The sequence below is a fragment of the Crotalus tigris genome, unplaced genomic scaffold, assembly GCF_016545835.1.
Source record: "Crotalus tigris isolate CLP2741 ecotype Arizona unplaced genomic scaffold, ASM1654583v1 scf7180000024437.13266115, whole genome shotgun sequence".
Taxonomy (NCBI): domain Eukaryota; kingdom Metazoa; phylum Chordata; class Lepidosauria; order Squamata; family Viperidae; genus Crotalus; species Crotalus tigris.
In genome coordinates, this window is record NW_024100606.1 from 7,693,187 (window position 1) to 7,709,664 (window position 16,478).

A 16,478-nucleotide genomic window follows, 5' to 3' on the forward strand; every position below is an offset into this window, starting at 1 on the left:
ACGGACTTTGGCCTTCCGTAGATCTGAAGCATTGTTTCTATCCTTCCAACCTTCATCCATGGGCCAGAAGGTCTCATCCTCAACAATAGGGAGATGGCTTAGGGCCTGCATCGCCCTAGCATACACTGACAGTTCCTAGAAATATCACGGCCCATTTCACCCAGGGTGCCGCTACTTTGGCAGCTTGGTCGACCCAGGCATCTATAGGAGAGATTTGCAGGGCGACTACATGGCCCTCGTCCTTGTCCGTCACTATAAGATTGGCAAATATGCCTCTTGAGATGCCTCCTTTGGTCGCAGGGTGTTGCACATGTATTGTCATCTAGCAGGACCTAGGCCCAAACTACTTCCCTCCCTTAGGGACACAGGGCTTTGGTATGTCCCATTTGTGGATTCTCCATCCAATCATGCTGGAGAAGGGGCGTTGTCTTACCTGAACACCTTTTCTCAGCAAGATGATGGAGAATCCACTCCCTCCCATTTAGGGTCAGTTTGTCCCTGGTTTCGATATTAGGAAAGCACACACGTCGGACTAATGTCTGTGTAACGCCTTAGTCTCAAACTGGGGTGCTATGGCACAGCAGAGGCGTATCTATACTTCAGACTTAGTCTTATTGGAGCAGGAAGATTAAGACAACCCATTTGTAGATTCTCCATCATCATGCTGAGAAAAGGCGTTCAGGTAAGACAACGCCACTTTTCTGTTTACTTCAAATGAAAGATTTAAGGAAACAATCCTGTCTCATAACTTATAATAGCAAATTAAAGTTTTTATTCTGGATTGCTCAAATGTATCTATTGTGACCTAATGGATGAATACTTTTAATGTATTCTTCTTTACACAAGAATTTTGCAAAGCTTTTTTGGAAGCATTATGGAATCACTGCTCTACAGTGTCATCTAGTGCAGCGTTTCTCAACCTTGACAATTTTAAGGCATGTGGACTTCAACTCCCAGAATTCCACAGCCAGCAATGCTGGCTGTGGAATTCTGGGAGTTGAAGTCCACATGCCTTAAAATTGTAAAGGTTGAGAAACACTGATCTAGTGGTAAGTGATAATTATGATTACACTATTAAAAACTGACCAGTTTATTACTTACACTGAAAATAATAAAGGCTTTTCTTTGAAACAGATAGATGTGTGCAAATGTTTTCCAATCAATTAACAATCCATTTCTATTTCCAAATTTTAAAATAAAAAGTTTTGGGAAATCCCACTTACTTTACAGGGAAAGATTTAGTCTATTCTTCAATACTGCACTGAGCCCAATGAACTTAAGATAATAACAATTATTATTATTATGGATCATCGCACAGTCAGCCAGATGTTCAGACTGGATTTGGCATTTTGTCTACCTATCGAGTCCTTACCCAGGACCTGGGATAGGCAGATATGGATGTTTGATGGTATTACAGGTATCGTCGCAGGATGGAAGCAGTTCCTAATAAGGCCGCCTTTCGCAATTGACTAATAGCGAATTTGTCAATGCCAATGGTGTTCAAGTGGTGCTCCAGTTGTTTTGGGATTGCACCCAAGAAGCCTATTACTATTGGTGCTACCCTTGCTTGCTTTTGCCACAGTCTTTCTATTTCTATTTGTAGGTCTTTGTATTTTGGTATCTTCTCCAGTTCTTTCTCTTCTATTCTGCTATCTCCAGGCACTGCCACGTCCACTATCCAGACTTTTTTGTCTTTCTTATCGACAATTGTTAAGTCTGGGGTGTTATGTTGCAGGTGCTTGTCTGTTTTAATTCTGAAGTCCCAGAGCAGTTTAATTTTATCATTTTCTATGACTTTCTCTATTTTATGATCCCACCAGTTTTTGCTTACAGGCAAATTATATTTTTTACAGATCTTCCAATGCACCATTGTTGCTACTTTGTCATGCCGCTGCTTGTAATCAGTCTGTGCAATCTTCTTGCAACAGCTTACCAAGTGGTCCACTGTTTCTTCAGCTTCTTTGCATAGACGGCACTTACTGTCTGTTGCTGTTTTCTCAATTTTGACTTTATATGCATTTGTTCTTAAGGCTTGGTCTTGTGCAGCCAGAATTAGTCCCTCGGTCTCTTTCTTCAGTTTTCCTGCTCTTAGCCATTGCCAGGTCTTGTTAATATCTGCTTTCCCAGCTATTTTTTTAATATATTGGCCATGTAGTGCTTTGTCTTCCCATGCCTCTATTCTTTCCTTCATTTGGTCTTTCTTGTAGGCCAGTTTGGTTTCTCCAGTAGTTAGTAAGCCTTCCTGATATACTAATTTCAGTGCATCTTCATCATTGTTCTTCAGATATTCTTCCAAAGCCATTTTTCTTCTTCAACCATCTGATGTACTTGTAGCATTCCACGCCCACCTATTTGCCTTGGTAGATAAAGTCTATCAATGTCACTGCGTGGATGAAGGGCGTGATTCATTGTCATTATTTTTCTGGTCTGCCTATCCATTGCTTTTAGTTCTGCTTGAGTCCAGTCCACTATTCCAGCTGGGTACCTAATGACTGGGATTGCCCAAGTGTTGATTGCCTTTATGGTATTTCCTCCATTGAGTTTGGACTTTAAGATCTTCTTCACTCTCTTAATGTATTCACTTCTAATCTTTTTCTTGACTTCAGTGTGCTTGATGTTGTCAGCTTGAAGGATACCCAAGTATTTGTAGTACTCTTCCTCATACAGACTCTTAATGTTATTTTCGTGGGGCATCTTGATTCCTTCAGTTTTCACTATTTTTCCTTGTTTGATAGTAAGTGTGGCACATTTGTCCAAGCCAAATTCCATTACAATATCTTGGCTATATATACGGACAGTGTTGAGCAGCGATTTTATTTCAGATGATGTTTTTCCATACAGCTTCAGATCATCCATATAAAGGAGGTGGGATAGTCTGGCAGATGTTTTTGATGTTTGATAGCCATGTCCTGAGTTATTCAGTATTGTTGACAGAGGAAACAGTGCAATAACAAACAGTAATGGTGACAATGAATCTCCTTGAAATATTCCTCTCTTGATATTAACCTCTCCCAGCTTCTCACCATTGATTTGCAACTGTGTCTTCCATTGTGCCATCGATCTTTGCACAAATTTTCTGATGTTTCTACTGACTCCTGTTATTTCTAGGCACTTTATTATCCAATCATGTGGCAGAGAGTCAAATGCCTTTTTTTAGTCAATCCATGCTACATTCAGGTTGGTCTTCCTTCTCTTGCAGTTTTCCAAGATCATTTTGTCTATTAGGAGTTGATCTTTTGTTCCTCTGCTATTGGGGCGGTGTCCTTTCTGCTCAGGTGGAAAGAGATTGTTTTCGACTAGATGTTGTTGTACTGCATCAGCTACCACACCAGTTAGTAATTTGAAAGTTGTTGGTAAGCAGGTAATTGGCCTGTAGTTACCTGGTGTTGCCCCTTTTGCTGGATTTTTCATTATTAGGTGGGTTTTCCCAGTTGTTAGCCACTTTTCAATTTCTCCTCCTTGTAGTATATTGTTGAACTGTTTGGCAATGAGTGGGTATATAACAGTTAGATGTTTCAACCAAAACCCATGCAGTTCATCTTCACCTGGTGCTGACCAATTTTTGATTTTCTTTGCTCTTTTTTCTACCATTTTTGTTGTTATTACTAGTTCTTTCATTTCAACTTCTGTTTTATTTGCATCCACCTCTTTTAACCAAGCCGCATCCTTGTTGTATTTATTATTACTATTATTATTATTATTATTATTATTATTATTATTCAGAAGAAAGTGCAATAGAAATCAATTGGATTTGTCCTGGTGAATAAGCACAGTGCCATGGCAACTTTAATTGGATTACATGCTGAATTGGTGCCCTCATGTCAAAGAATGAACTACAAATAAAAATACCACCACCACCAGCAGTGGATACATGTGTTTCTCACTTAAAAACAAAGATGGGCATGCTTTTTAGTAACTATAAATTAACAAAATATTGTTCCATGGCTATTCTCTCCAAGCCTCTTCAGTTCCAGTATTGGGAGAATGATAAAAAAGAATTATTCAGAGCAGTGAAATATATGAGGGCAATTCCGAAATAAACCTCCATTTGATTATCAATGACAGACACTTGCAGATACAGAACTTTTATCATACACATTAGAAAACTACAACATTCCATTACTTTTTAACATAATCGCCTTTCAAATTGTGGCACTTGTCATAATGTCTTACAAGGTTTAAAATTCCTTAGTAGTAGTTGCTTGGCGCCAAATCTGGGTTATGAAGGAGGTGATCAAAAACATCCCAACGGAATTGCTTCAAAATTTCTTGGTTGCCTCTAGCGGTGTCCGGGCGAACATTATCGTGAGTCAACACCAGACAGGAAGTGGTGCCATAGAAAATCCCGCCAAATGTGAAGATGCCAAAGGAGTACTGCTAGTGAAGTTCATGGAGCGTGGTCCAACCATCCATTTAGACGTCTGCTGTGAAACATTACAAAAACTCAGTCGAACCATCCATAACAAGTGTCGGGGCATGCTGACTTCCGGTGTGTTGCTTGGTCTGCAAATTTGATGAGTTCCCCATCTATCCCCTCCAAATTGTTGATGAAGATGTTGAAGAGCACTGGGCCCAGAACAGAGCCCTGGGGCAACCCTCTACACACTTCCCTCCATATAGATGCGGTTCCATTGAGGACCACACACTGAGTATGGACCGTCAGCCAGCTACAAATCCATCTAGTGGTGATGCTGTCTAACTCACATTTTTTTATCTTATCAAGTAATAGGTTGTGATCTACTTTATCAAATGCCTTACTGAAGTCCAAGTAAATTATATCCACAGCATTCTTCTGATCCACTAATTTTGTCACTTGGTCAAAGAATACAATAAGATTTGTCTGGCATGATTTGTTTTTGACAAATCCATCACTTTTAGTAGTGATTTTTTTTGCCTCTAGGTGTTTGTTGATTCGTTGTTTGATTATCTTTTCTAAAATCTTCCCAGGTATTGAGGTCAGGCTGATATCTGTAATTTCCTGGATCTGTAATTTCCTGGATCCATTAGTTTTCCTTTTTTGAAGATGGGAACTACATCAGCTCTTTTCCAGTCCTCTGGTAGTTCCCAAGTGCTCCAGGATCTTTGAAAAATATAGTTCAATGGTTCTGAGATCATATCTCCCAGTTCCTTCAGAATCTTTGGGTGTAATCCATCCGGTCCTGGTGATTTGAACTGGCCTAGGCTGGACAGGTGCTCACTTACCATTTTCTTGCCTATCTTAACTTGTGTTTCTATTCTGTTTTTTATGGCACTATTTTTGATAGGTTGGTCTGTTTTTTCCTTTTGTGTATAGACAGATGCAAAAAACGAATTAAATAGTTCTGCTTTCTCCCTGTTGCTTGTCAACTTCTTGCCACTTTCCCCCACTAATAGATCGGGGGTATAACCATACAGGAGAGGACAGGCCTAGATCCACCATGTTCCTCAATTTACAACCATTCATTTAGTTACAACGGCACTGAAAAATTGACACACAGCCAGTCCTTGCACTAATGACTGTCACACCATCCCCAATGTCACATGATCAAAATTTGGTTGGTTGGCAATCAGTATGTATTTACAACTGTTGCAGTGTCTTGTGGTCATGTGACCTCCACTTGCATCTTTTCCAGCAGGTTTTGACAAGCAAAGTTAATTAGGGAAGCTAGAGTCACTTAAAGATTGCATGATTCACTTAACCTGTGATTCACTTAACAACTGTGGCAAAAAGGTTGTAAAATCAGGCATGACTCATTTAGCAACTGACTTGTTTAGCAATAGCAATCCTGGTCCCAACTGTGGCCATAAGAAGAGGAGTACCGTACTAATTTTTTCCAACCTTGACAACTGTAAGATGTGTGGACTTCAAATCTCAGAATTTGCCAGTTACCTTGCTGGCTGGGGAATTCTGGGAGCTGAAGTCCACCCATTTTAAAGTGGCCAAGGTTGAGAAATACTGATCTATTTCAAAGCCTATATTATAAACAGCAGGGTATAGTAATCTACCTGGATGTTATCAGGCCATGTAGAGAGATCTGTTATCAATACAAAACTAGAAATATTAGTTTTTTCCTTCAAATATTAATGTACTAGAAAAATAACTTACATTGATTGTCCACCTTTATGCATCAACCAAATTATGAATTCATAAATCCAGGCAAAGAAAAGTTAAATCACCTTCACAAACTGCTGTAGCTCCATTTTAATGCAGGCTCTTTCTGCATTTTTTAAAACTAGAAAATCAAATTTTAAAAAGCCTCCCCCATATCTAAGGACACCTATCAGCATGGCTCAGATGCTATGTTTCAATCTAACATACCTGACAGATTAAAAAACACTGCCTGCACAAAAACAATCCATTTGCTATGCTTGCATAATGAAATGAATTATAAATCAACCACATGATCCAAATTTGTGTAACATTTTAAATCAAATAAAAATTAGCTAGTATAAAAGATAGACAAGCTTACTGTGTTGGGTGAATGTAATTGCTTGGCTTTTATCTGATGTGGTTGAATGTGTCTTGGGAATCCAGCCTGGTGTATGTGAAGTCCCAATACAGAAGTGCCAAAGTCATACATAAATCTGAAGTGACAATTAGATTCCTATTTGAAGGGCACAATATTGCAGCACACATGGCAGTACTTCCCAAGATGTTTGTTAAGGTTCCATTAAAAATCTGCAAACATGAATGTTAGCAAACAGTACATTTTGCAAAGCCAAATGCCCATCAAGTTTGCATGTGAGAATATCCCTGGCTAATTGAAAGAAGATGCAAGTAACACAAGCTTCTGCCATTTTCACTCCTATCCTTAAACTTTGGAGGAGGAGGAGGCTGAACAAAAGGGCATAAACAGCCCTCAACTTTGCAGGTCCCAACTGTGGCAGCTAAACAAGAACTAATTCTAAATGTATGAAGCAGCTTTATAAAGGTATAAACCAGCATTGGTGTACTGGCCCCACAAAGTGCTTGGCCATAATTTAATAACATGGCATGCAAAGCTCCTGGGGCCAATCTTGGCATGTCTAGCTATGATTGGAGTGAACCTAGTCTGAAATTCAAGACAGTCGCATCTTGTTAATGTTGATAGGATTTTACTGTATGAACACAATAGAAAGCAACTATCTATCTATAGCAATTCCAGACATTAGATTTATGATATTCTCTGTGTTCATTGATTGAATTCAGCTTTGCCCTCAGATATTGACTGAAACATAGAGCCATATGATTTTAATTCTTTATGTTGGATATGTTCCTTTTTTAACTGCCCAAGGTAGGCTATAGGTAGTCTTCGGATGCTCCCTGCACTTCCAACAGATACATGGTTCCCATGGTCATATGATTGTGATTCAGGTACTTGGCATAGCAATAGCACTTAGGTAGCAACAACCTGTAGACTAATTTCCTGCCTTGTAATGCTTTACAGCACTCTCTGGGTGGATTACATCATCAGCATATCAATCCCAACAATTCTGATCTGAGAATGATGGAAGACTGAGTCAATTTTGAGCCAGTCAGGATCGAACAAATTCCTGGCAGTGGGCAGAATTAGCCTGAAATACTACATTTTAATCACTATGCCACCAGGGCTCCTATTGGTATATATTTACAATGACTGCAGTGTCTCTGGGTCATTTGATTGCCATTTGTGATTTTTCCAGCTGGCTTCTAACAAGCAAAGTCACGGGAGTAGCTGGATTCGTTTAATAGTCATGGCAAAAAAGATTGTAAAATTGGGTGACTTAATGACCCCTTATTTAGTGATGGAAACTTTGGTTCCAGCTATGGTTATAAATCAAAGTCTACCTGTCCATGGTCTTTCTCTACCGTAGCAACTTAATTTAAAGATGCGTGGACTTCAGTAGGAGTTGAATTTCTAGATTGACTAGGGAATCCTGGGAAATGAAGTCCACAAAATTTTAAATTGCTGGGGTGGGAAAAAAGTAGTCTATTAGCTTGGGATTTTAAGACATATTAACTATTGCCAATCAACTTTGACTCTGGTTAAGGTTGTGCTTCCACCTAGAGGCCAAGAATTTTTACTGTGCTTATCACGCTGCAGCGCACCTGCCACAGGGTCAATTTGCCAGCGTTTTCGGAGCGAAGAGATCGAGCTCCGACAGGCGCGCGCCCAGCCACCTTGCAGTTCTTCTCAAAGAGTCAGCCTTCGTTACGTTTACTGCAGTCGTCGCAAAAGCTGGCCGGAGAACCAGGCAAGAACGCTGAAAGCTCGGTCCCAGACTAGGCAAGGCGCTACGGCTGCTAAACTCGTTTTCCTTGTCCCTTCGTTCCGCCTCATTTGGCTCGACGTGGGCGAACACAGTCAATTCCGAGCAGCTACTGGGCGTCTGTGGGAGCCATTCTAGATTCCTCAGCGCCGGCGGGCAGGAGTCAAGGTGAAGCTGAAAGCCTGCGGAGCCTCGCGCGGAGAGGCTCGCTCCCCACGCAGATGCTGAGGTGTCTGAAATAGCCAAGCAGCTGAAGCAGAAGAGACCCTCCCCCTCGCTCCCAGGCTCCGCCCTGCCTGCTCTTTCTCGTTTCAACTTCCTTGATCTCTTGCTCCCAAGCGGCACAGAGATATGAGCGGATCCAGGGGTCAGGAGGCCGAACAACCGCTCGGTCGCCGAGGCTTCCTGCGTTTTCAGCGATTGGCAAGAAGATATTCAACAAGCCAAACGACTCTGCTTCTCTCCCGCCGTCCACTTCCAGTTTGAATGCCTTGGGGCTCCGCCTGCAGTTTACGCCAGCCCTCATCCACCGCCACATGTTGGGTGGACGTTCTTTTCAGACGTTCACGAGTCTCCGAGAAGAAATCAAACCCCCTCTTTCTTCCACCGTTAATCCTGATGTTCTACTCTAGATAGATAGGTTATTAGTTTATCTTCGCTTTGGAGAGCTGCGAAATGTGTTTTTATCCGTTTTTTTCTTAGTGGAAAAGAGCGCATACTGGTATTTTCCGTGGGGATTGCATTGGATTTTCGAGGTTGCCCTCTGAAAGCAAAACGGATTTATTTTCTCTAATGCAATCTGGCCCCCTCAGGAATTTATCACACTACTAATCTTATTGTGCAGGGGGAGGAAAATAATGATTAGGGATTCTCCCGGCTTCCTGATTTGAAATAGCATTTGGGAGAGAATTGCAAATTCTTACAAGGGAAAATGAGTAAATATTTCTTCCTTTGTTAAAATAACCTGTAGAAACACTCATTTGAGGAATGGGTATGTTCATTTGAAGGAGAAATACTCATTTGAGAGTCTGCGGGTGATAAGAATCTGATGCTTTAGATCAGTGGTTCTCAACCTTTTTAATGCCGCGACCCCCAACCGGTCGTAAGTTGAGGACTTTCCCTGCCTGGGAGTGCTGCGCATGCGTGGTGCCACCCCCTGTGCTGGCCAAGGCGTAGCTGGCAAGGCCGACCACCAGCTGAGCCACCAGCTGGCCCAGCCCAAGGGAGGTAAGGCACCCGCCGGGCCCCACGTGCACCAGCAACCCTCCCTGCGCCCGCCAGTCTCCCACCTCTGGCCCTCTTTTACTTACATTTTTAGTAGTTGCTCAGCAGGGAGGGGTGGAAACTTCCAGACAGCTCGCCTTCGCTGCAAACAACTTGCAGCACCATTTGCAGAATGGGATTTTTGGCGGGCTCAGCAGGGCAGAGACAGCCTGGACAATTCCTATTGGCTTTTGAAAGCCAATAGAATTAGACTCTATTCAAGAGAGTCTATTCTATTGGCTTTCAAAAGCCAATAGAATAAAAGGGAGTAGCACAGCTAAGGAAAAGGGGGAAAAATGGTGGACTGCGTTGTTTGGCGACCCCCGTGAAATGGTCGTTCGACCCCAAATGGGGTCCCGACCCACAGGTTGAGAACCACTGCTTTAGATAATTTGGTCCTAAAAATCTTAGTTTCAAGAGACCAGGGTTCAATCTGAATCATTTGGCACACAAAGCATTTCTTTGAATATTGAGCCACAGCCTATATGTTTCTATTACCCACAAATATTTTGACTTAATCATCCAGTATTATTTATTCCTGAACACTATGTATTTTGAAATAAACTAGATCACCAGAGTTGACATCTTAAATCTTTCTTTCTTAAAAATATTCAGAATTAGGCTTTGTCCCAAATGAGGAATTTGGTGATTTTGTGGGCTGATCACATGGCAGATTCATCATTTCAAACAGGATTCTGCAGCAGGTAAATGCATTGTAACATCCCATTTGCATATAAGGTTTTTTTTCAGCTATATGTCGCATTACTCAATATTATTAAATATATTGGAAATCAGTGCTAATATATTTTAAAAATAAAAGCATCAGTGCTAATATATTTTAAAAATAAAAGCATCTATCTTATAGAAGTACATTGTATGAGAAGTGAATTATGAACATAGCTTCTATCCAGACATTTCTGCATTTAATGTTTTAACCTATCTCTGAAAAAAAGGAAATTTAGTGTAGCTACGTCAGTTAGTACTTGATATAAATTACTTGAGCGCTGAGAATAGGTGCTAAGTTCAGGGGACGCTGAGAGCATTCTGGAGATCAAATTGTAAAAGTCATTAATTGGTGTCTATTATTGAGTCAAAGTTCATGGAAACTATGCAGCCGGAAAAGGCTCAGTACTAAATTTGATTAATGATTAAATACATTAGCTTCAGGACTCAGAGGGAACATGCTGTTATTTATAGATAGTGCACTGATTTTTATAGTATATAATACAGCAGAAAAGTGAATTGATATTGTTTCCAACAGTTACTGCAGAAAGACACTGATTTAGCAACAAATGAAATAATAGGAAATGTGTATGAATTATTAAATGTTAAGTCAAAGAACTGTATAGATATTGTCATTTTAATATATCTTTCAAAAATTGGAGTGTTAACTGTGATAGTGATATTGCTTATTTGTCATAATCTTTTAGATCAGTATAACTGCTTAAAAATATAAACAAACTAAAGGGACCTATAAATAGCAATTATTTTACTGTAAACACAGGTCAATACTCAAGTACTGTACTTTAGTATCTTACTAATAAAAAAAGATGTCAGCGGAAAATGAGATGTAATGTACTGCTTCTCAAACTTCCTTCAATAGTGGACCACAATTAAACAAATGCCTCATTTCATTTTTAAGAGTATGGAACGGGTAAAATAATGACTATAGTTACATTCATTCTTTTCCACCCTCTTCATTTAAAAAAAAAAACCTTTTAAAATTAAATTTTGTACCAAAAAATTGAAATTAAATATTTAAAATCCAAATTATTTTACATAATTAAGGTCATAATAACAATCACTTTTATCACAAAACTGTTCATAAAGGATATTGTGCATTAGAAGTCATTTGAGAACTGAGGGGTTGGAGGTGAGTAAATGGAATCATATTTTAAAATATCATGTTTTTCTATTTGTTCTGTTTGGGTTATTTGTACAAGAACACTGTTCGACTTAGCTTATTAGCATATATGGATTCAGTCTATAATGGTACTTGAGATCTGCTTGTGTCAATTTTCTGTATGTCAGTACTCATGTTGTTACTTGCTTACTTGTAGCATCATCAAACCAATTCAGAACTTAGTTGGTTTCAGAAATCATCTGATTGGCAATAAAGATAGGAAGATGGAGGCTGAAGTATCAAATGAGTTCTGGCTGGTTGACAGGCTGTGAACATGGAGAGGTTTCAATGAATCAGCTGATAGATCTACTCAAATATCAGATTTTCTCAGATTCAGAATCACTGGCTTAGTAGAGCAAGGCTGTCTGGAGAACTTTGCAATTGAAAAATGAAGGTATGACCTAAGCCATATGATCTATCTTGTGCCTCTTAAAAATTGCTAGAGTAGATAAGGACTATATTGTGTATGCAACCTCTCTAACTATGAATTCTGAACTTTACTGGAGGTTCATATGGAACCTGAAAAGCACATGTTACTTATAGGCCAAAGGTGATTTTTTGGGTAACAAAACAGAATAAATATTACACTATATAATGGATCTATTGTCTGAAAAACATGTTACTTATAAGACAAAAATAATTTTTGGTAACAATAAATATTATATAATGGATCTATTGTCTGGAAAACATGTTACTTATAAGACAAAAATAATTTTGGTAACAATAAATATATAATGGATCTATTGTCTGGAAAACATGTTACTTATAAGACAAAAATAATTTTTGGTAACAATAAATATTATGTAATGGATCTATTGTCTGGAAAAGACAATAGTTTATTTTATGATAAGAATATATCTTGTGGGACAAAAACAGCTGAATTTTTAGGATTTTTACTATTGAGCTACAGCAGCAGCAGCACTGCATATGGATGAATGTTTAAAAGTAAGTGATGGACAACAATATTTCCTGATTTAATCATATAATAGCAGTTTCACTGGAAGGTTGGATGGACATTTCCAGTTAGTTGTGTCAGGAGAGAAGTAGTAATAATCAGAAACTGAACAGAAACATGGTAGGGAATAGATGTCAGAAATAAACTAGCCCAGAAGGACAGAACATTAGCTGAGGTTTGTTGTCAACTGGCTATAACCATTTCATTGCTCAGTGTTTTGTGCTCAGTTTTGTCCATTGGCAGTGGCATAGAATTGCTACTCACCAAACCAAGTCTGATCATTTCACTATCCAATAAAGCTGATAGAAGTAGAATTGTGTATGTCAGGAGTTTTATCATACAGACAGAATTGAGTGTCCAGAGAACCATGCCTTTTATTATTTCAAAAGAAAAACCCCTAAAATTCCAAAAAAATCTCAAAAGTAGTCAGTGGGAAAATGGTCTCTAGTGCCCTCAAAATGCCCAGTGGAAAAAGTTTCAGAATCCTTTATTTGGTCCAATATATTGTATATATTAAAAAGATAAATATCTGCCTTTTGCCAAGTTCAGCTCTTCCTGACTTCATGAATATGTTCATTAAGTTATCTTGGCAATAGCAAGAAGTGGTTTACCATAGCTTTGTTCTGGGATTTTATTAATTTTATTAATTCCTTGCCAGTATAATCCATAGCCCTAGGATTTTTTTAGATTTCTCATCCAAGTATTAACCGGGCCTAATCTTGCTTCATTTTTTTCACATTAGAAAGTTTGTTAGATGCTTAATTGCTCCTAAAATGAATAAGTAAATTGCAATTCCACAAAAGATGAAAACAAACACGATTAACAGCACATTTCCAATAAGAGGACAGTTTTCTTCAAGATGTTTTATTAATTCTGGAAAGAACGCCACTTTTTTAAAAAACAATCTGCTAAGACTCTTTGAACTCCAAAAACACTTCACCAGGCTGTTGTAGAATGATCCTTTCCCAAAAACTTGAGCTTAAACCTTAAAACATGCAATGAAGAGAGAACTATTTGTCCACAGGAGCTTCTTTATAGATTATTTGAATAGATTTATCCCCCTGAACTAAGCCTAGGCCATCTGTTACGTCCTCTAATTACAGATGCAGAAAGAGGTAATTCACAACAGCATCATAAAAAAGTAAAATATAAATGATTTAAGGGAAGGCTTATGCCATATTTCATGTACTAATCAGAGCTAAATGACTCACTCCTATGACAGCTTGATTTCCTTGTTAAAAGATCCAGTTTCTTGCAGACAACAAATTGACCTGGAATATTTCCCATAGTTAACTCTGCTTTCATGTTATTCATGGTAAAGTCTTGCATTTTTTCCTAATGTTACTCTTAATTTATTAATAAAGTTAAAGCTTTTGCAACAATGTTTTTCTCCTTTGAGCATGTTTTTTAAAAAAATTATCTACAAAAGGGAGTTTTTCAATTTGCTTTGAAGTAACAGTATTTAACCAAATTCTTGGTATTTAGTAATAGCTGTTTGCTATGAGTTGATTCAGGTTCATATGAAATTCATAATCCCATTGCTCTTCTTTCTCCTAAGAGTCTTTATTTAAAACATTGATGAATCTAAAGAGCTCAGTTTTAGAAAATATACTTTTCATGATATATTCAAATATTTTAAGTTAATTCTTTTTACTACAGGCATTGTTTCCTTTGCATTTCTGTGTACATTATCAAATAATGCATATTAAATGCTAATCATCAGAACCAAGTAAGGCAGTTTGCTGCCCAAAGGAAACTCCAATACTTGGAATGCAAATATTAAACCTAGTGTATCTCTAGCATCCAAAGGCAGTTCCATTTTTAGTTTCCAATAGGATTGTCTCCTGACATCATGGTTAATTGTTCAAAAATGATAGAAATTGAAGATCATCACACAGGTGTCCCAGCTTAAAGGAAATCTAGGTGTTGTCAGGCGCATGAAATCAGGAGCCAGAATAGAATTTAAAAGCACTGAAAGTTAATTCCATGCAATCTATATACAAGAATCTGATCAACCAACTGCCAAGGCAAATTGCATTAGATAAGAGTTAATGGGCTTCAAAGGGGGGCATTGGACTTAGTCTCTTCTGGGGGTGTAGGGACTCCAGAATAAAGATGTATTTGACCCTGCCTTCGGGCTCAGCCTGGTCATCTCCTACAGGTGTCTCCTTTAAGATTAGATTTGGCAATTCCTTTCTAGAAAACTTCCAAAGTTTAAATCTAAATGATTTTCAATTAAGTCAATTTCATTTGAATGGCTTTGGATCAAGCCATAAGGGAAGACTGGATATCAGTTAACGTATGTGCATTTATGTCCCACTTTGCTGCTGATTTTGGGTTTCAAAATTGGTATAGAAACAGGTTTGAGATAATCAAAATAGTTGTTAAGCCAAAGATTCTGGTTATGAATATACACATGATTAGAGAAAATGACTAGAAAACATATAGATTTTAAGCCAGAACTATTTCTGTTTGGCATAATTGTAGGAAATTATGAGAAAGTGTATATATATCTAATTTTGCATCTATTAACTGCAGTGAGAATTGTATTGCTCAACATTGGAAAAATGAAGATTTACCAACTGAGGAAGAGTTAATTAAAAAAATTCTAAATTGTGCATAAATGGCAGATTGACACCGAAAATGAAAGAGAAAGAAAATTCAGTTTATTATAGAACATGGGACACTTTTTATCAATGGCTAGAAAAACGAGGTAGAGAGAAAGGAATTTAACATGTATTAATAAGTTAAATGTTAGAACCCAGATATGCTGCTGATAAAATATTAAGCATTTGTGATTTTATAAAATAATAAAAATATATAGATATAAAAAATACTACACAGATGATGAATTCTTGCAGTAATTTTAACTGATAAACAATTATCTATATTTTTAAGGAACATCTACCTGGAGTTTTCACCCCATTCCAAAATTTACTCTGTAATATGTGATCTCATAGTATGTTTTCTTATTTTAAAAGAGAAGAGCTCAAGATGGAGTAGTGATTAAATTATTATTTGCTTTTTGTTCCCAGAGTTTTGATCCTATAGAATTGATGACAAAGCCCTACTTTTGGGGGGAAAAAAACCCTGGTTTTACGTAGAAGTACCATCTTAAACAGGAAAAGAGAAGAATGTTTAGTTACGGATCAATATTAATGATAAATATTTTAGAACATACACAGAGACTACAAGTCTTTGCAACTTAATTTTAAACATGCTTTAAAATATTGTATATAGTGTTTCAGGGACTGATGGAACAGTTTGAGAAAACTCTGGATATAGAGTACCATCAGAACTGTGGAAAGGATCCGAAAGAAATACATTTCAATGGAAAAGTAGGTGAGTGAAGCATCTTTTTTGAACCATTAAAGCAACTGTTGTCTTATGCAGGCTTATATAGTTGTTTCAGAAACTGCTTCTAGTTGCCTTTGCATGTTTTGGCTCTTGTTGCTTTAACAGTGTGAAGAACTTTATTTGCACTCTTACATGTTATAAAGCACTTCTTTTGAATTTTTGCATATTCATAATAAACATGTTTATGTTTATTCATATCTATAAATCAAATATTGAATCAGAGGTACATAATTTGGAAGTGCATTGGGGTGACATTAACCTCCCCTACTTCAAAAACGCTGACTATTATGTCTAGAGACTTCCAAAAGTATTACAGCCAGTCCTCAACTTACAATGGTTTGTTTAGTGATCGTTCAAAGTTACAGCACTGAAAAAAGTGACCTATGTCCGTTTTTCACACTTACAACCTTTGTAGCCTCCCCATACTCCCATGATCAAAATTCAGATGTTTGACAACTGACTCATATTTATACAGTTTTCAGCGTCCCAGGATAATGTGATCATCTTTTGTGACCTTCTGACAAACAAAATAAATGGGGAAGCAGATTCACTTAACAACTGCATTACTAACTTAACAACTCCAGTGATTCACTTAACAACTGTGGCAGGAAAGGTTGTGAAACTCACTTAACAAATGTCTCACTTAGCAACAGAAATTTTGAACTCAGTTGTGGTCATAAAATCAAGGACTACCTGTACTAAATTGAAACAGTGAAAATAATTCAGTATATTTTAATATAATGTAATATAATAATATAATATAATAATATAATTAATACAATGCAATACAAC

The 16,478-nt window shown here is 37.8% G+C and overlaps 1 long non-coding RNA gene across 2 annotated transcripts in view; it reads left to right on the forward strand.

Annotated features, from left to right (window-relative positions):
- The first annotated feature begins 7,922 nt into the window (after positions 1-7,922).
- The window catches only part of LOC120302662, a 53,398-nt gene continuing 44,842 nt past the window's right edge, over positions 7,923-16,478 (forward strand). For both annotated transcript variants that reach the window (XR_005555186.1, XR_005555185.1), the window contains exons 1-3: positions 7,923-8,848; positions 10,087-10,175; positions 15,570-15,671. This is a non-coding gene — a long non-coding RNA (uncharacterized LOC120302662). The remainder of the gene's footprint in view (positions 8,849-10,086; positions 10,176-15,569; positions 15,672-16,478) is intronic.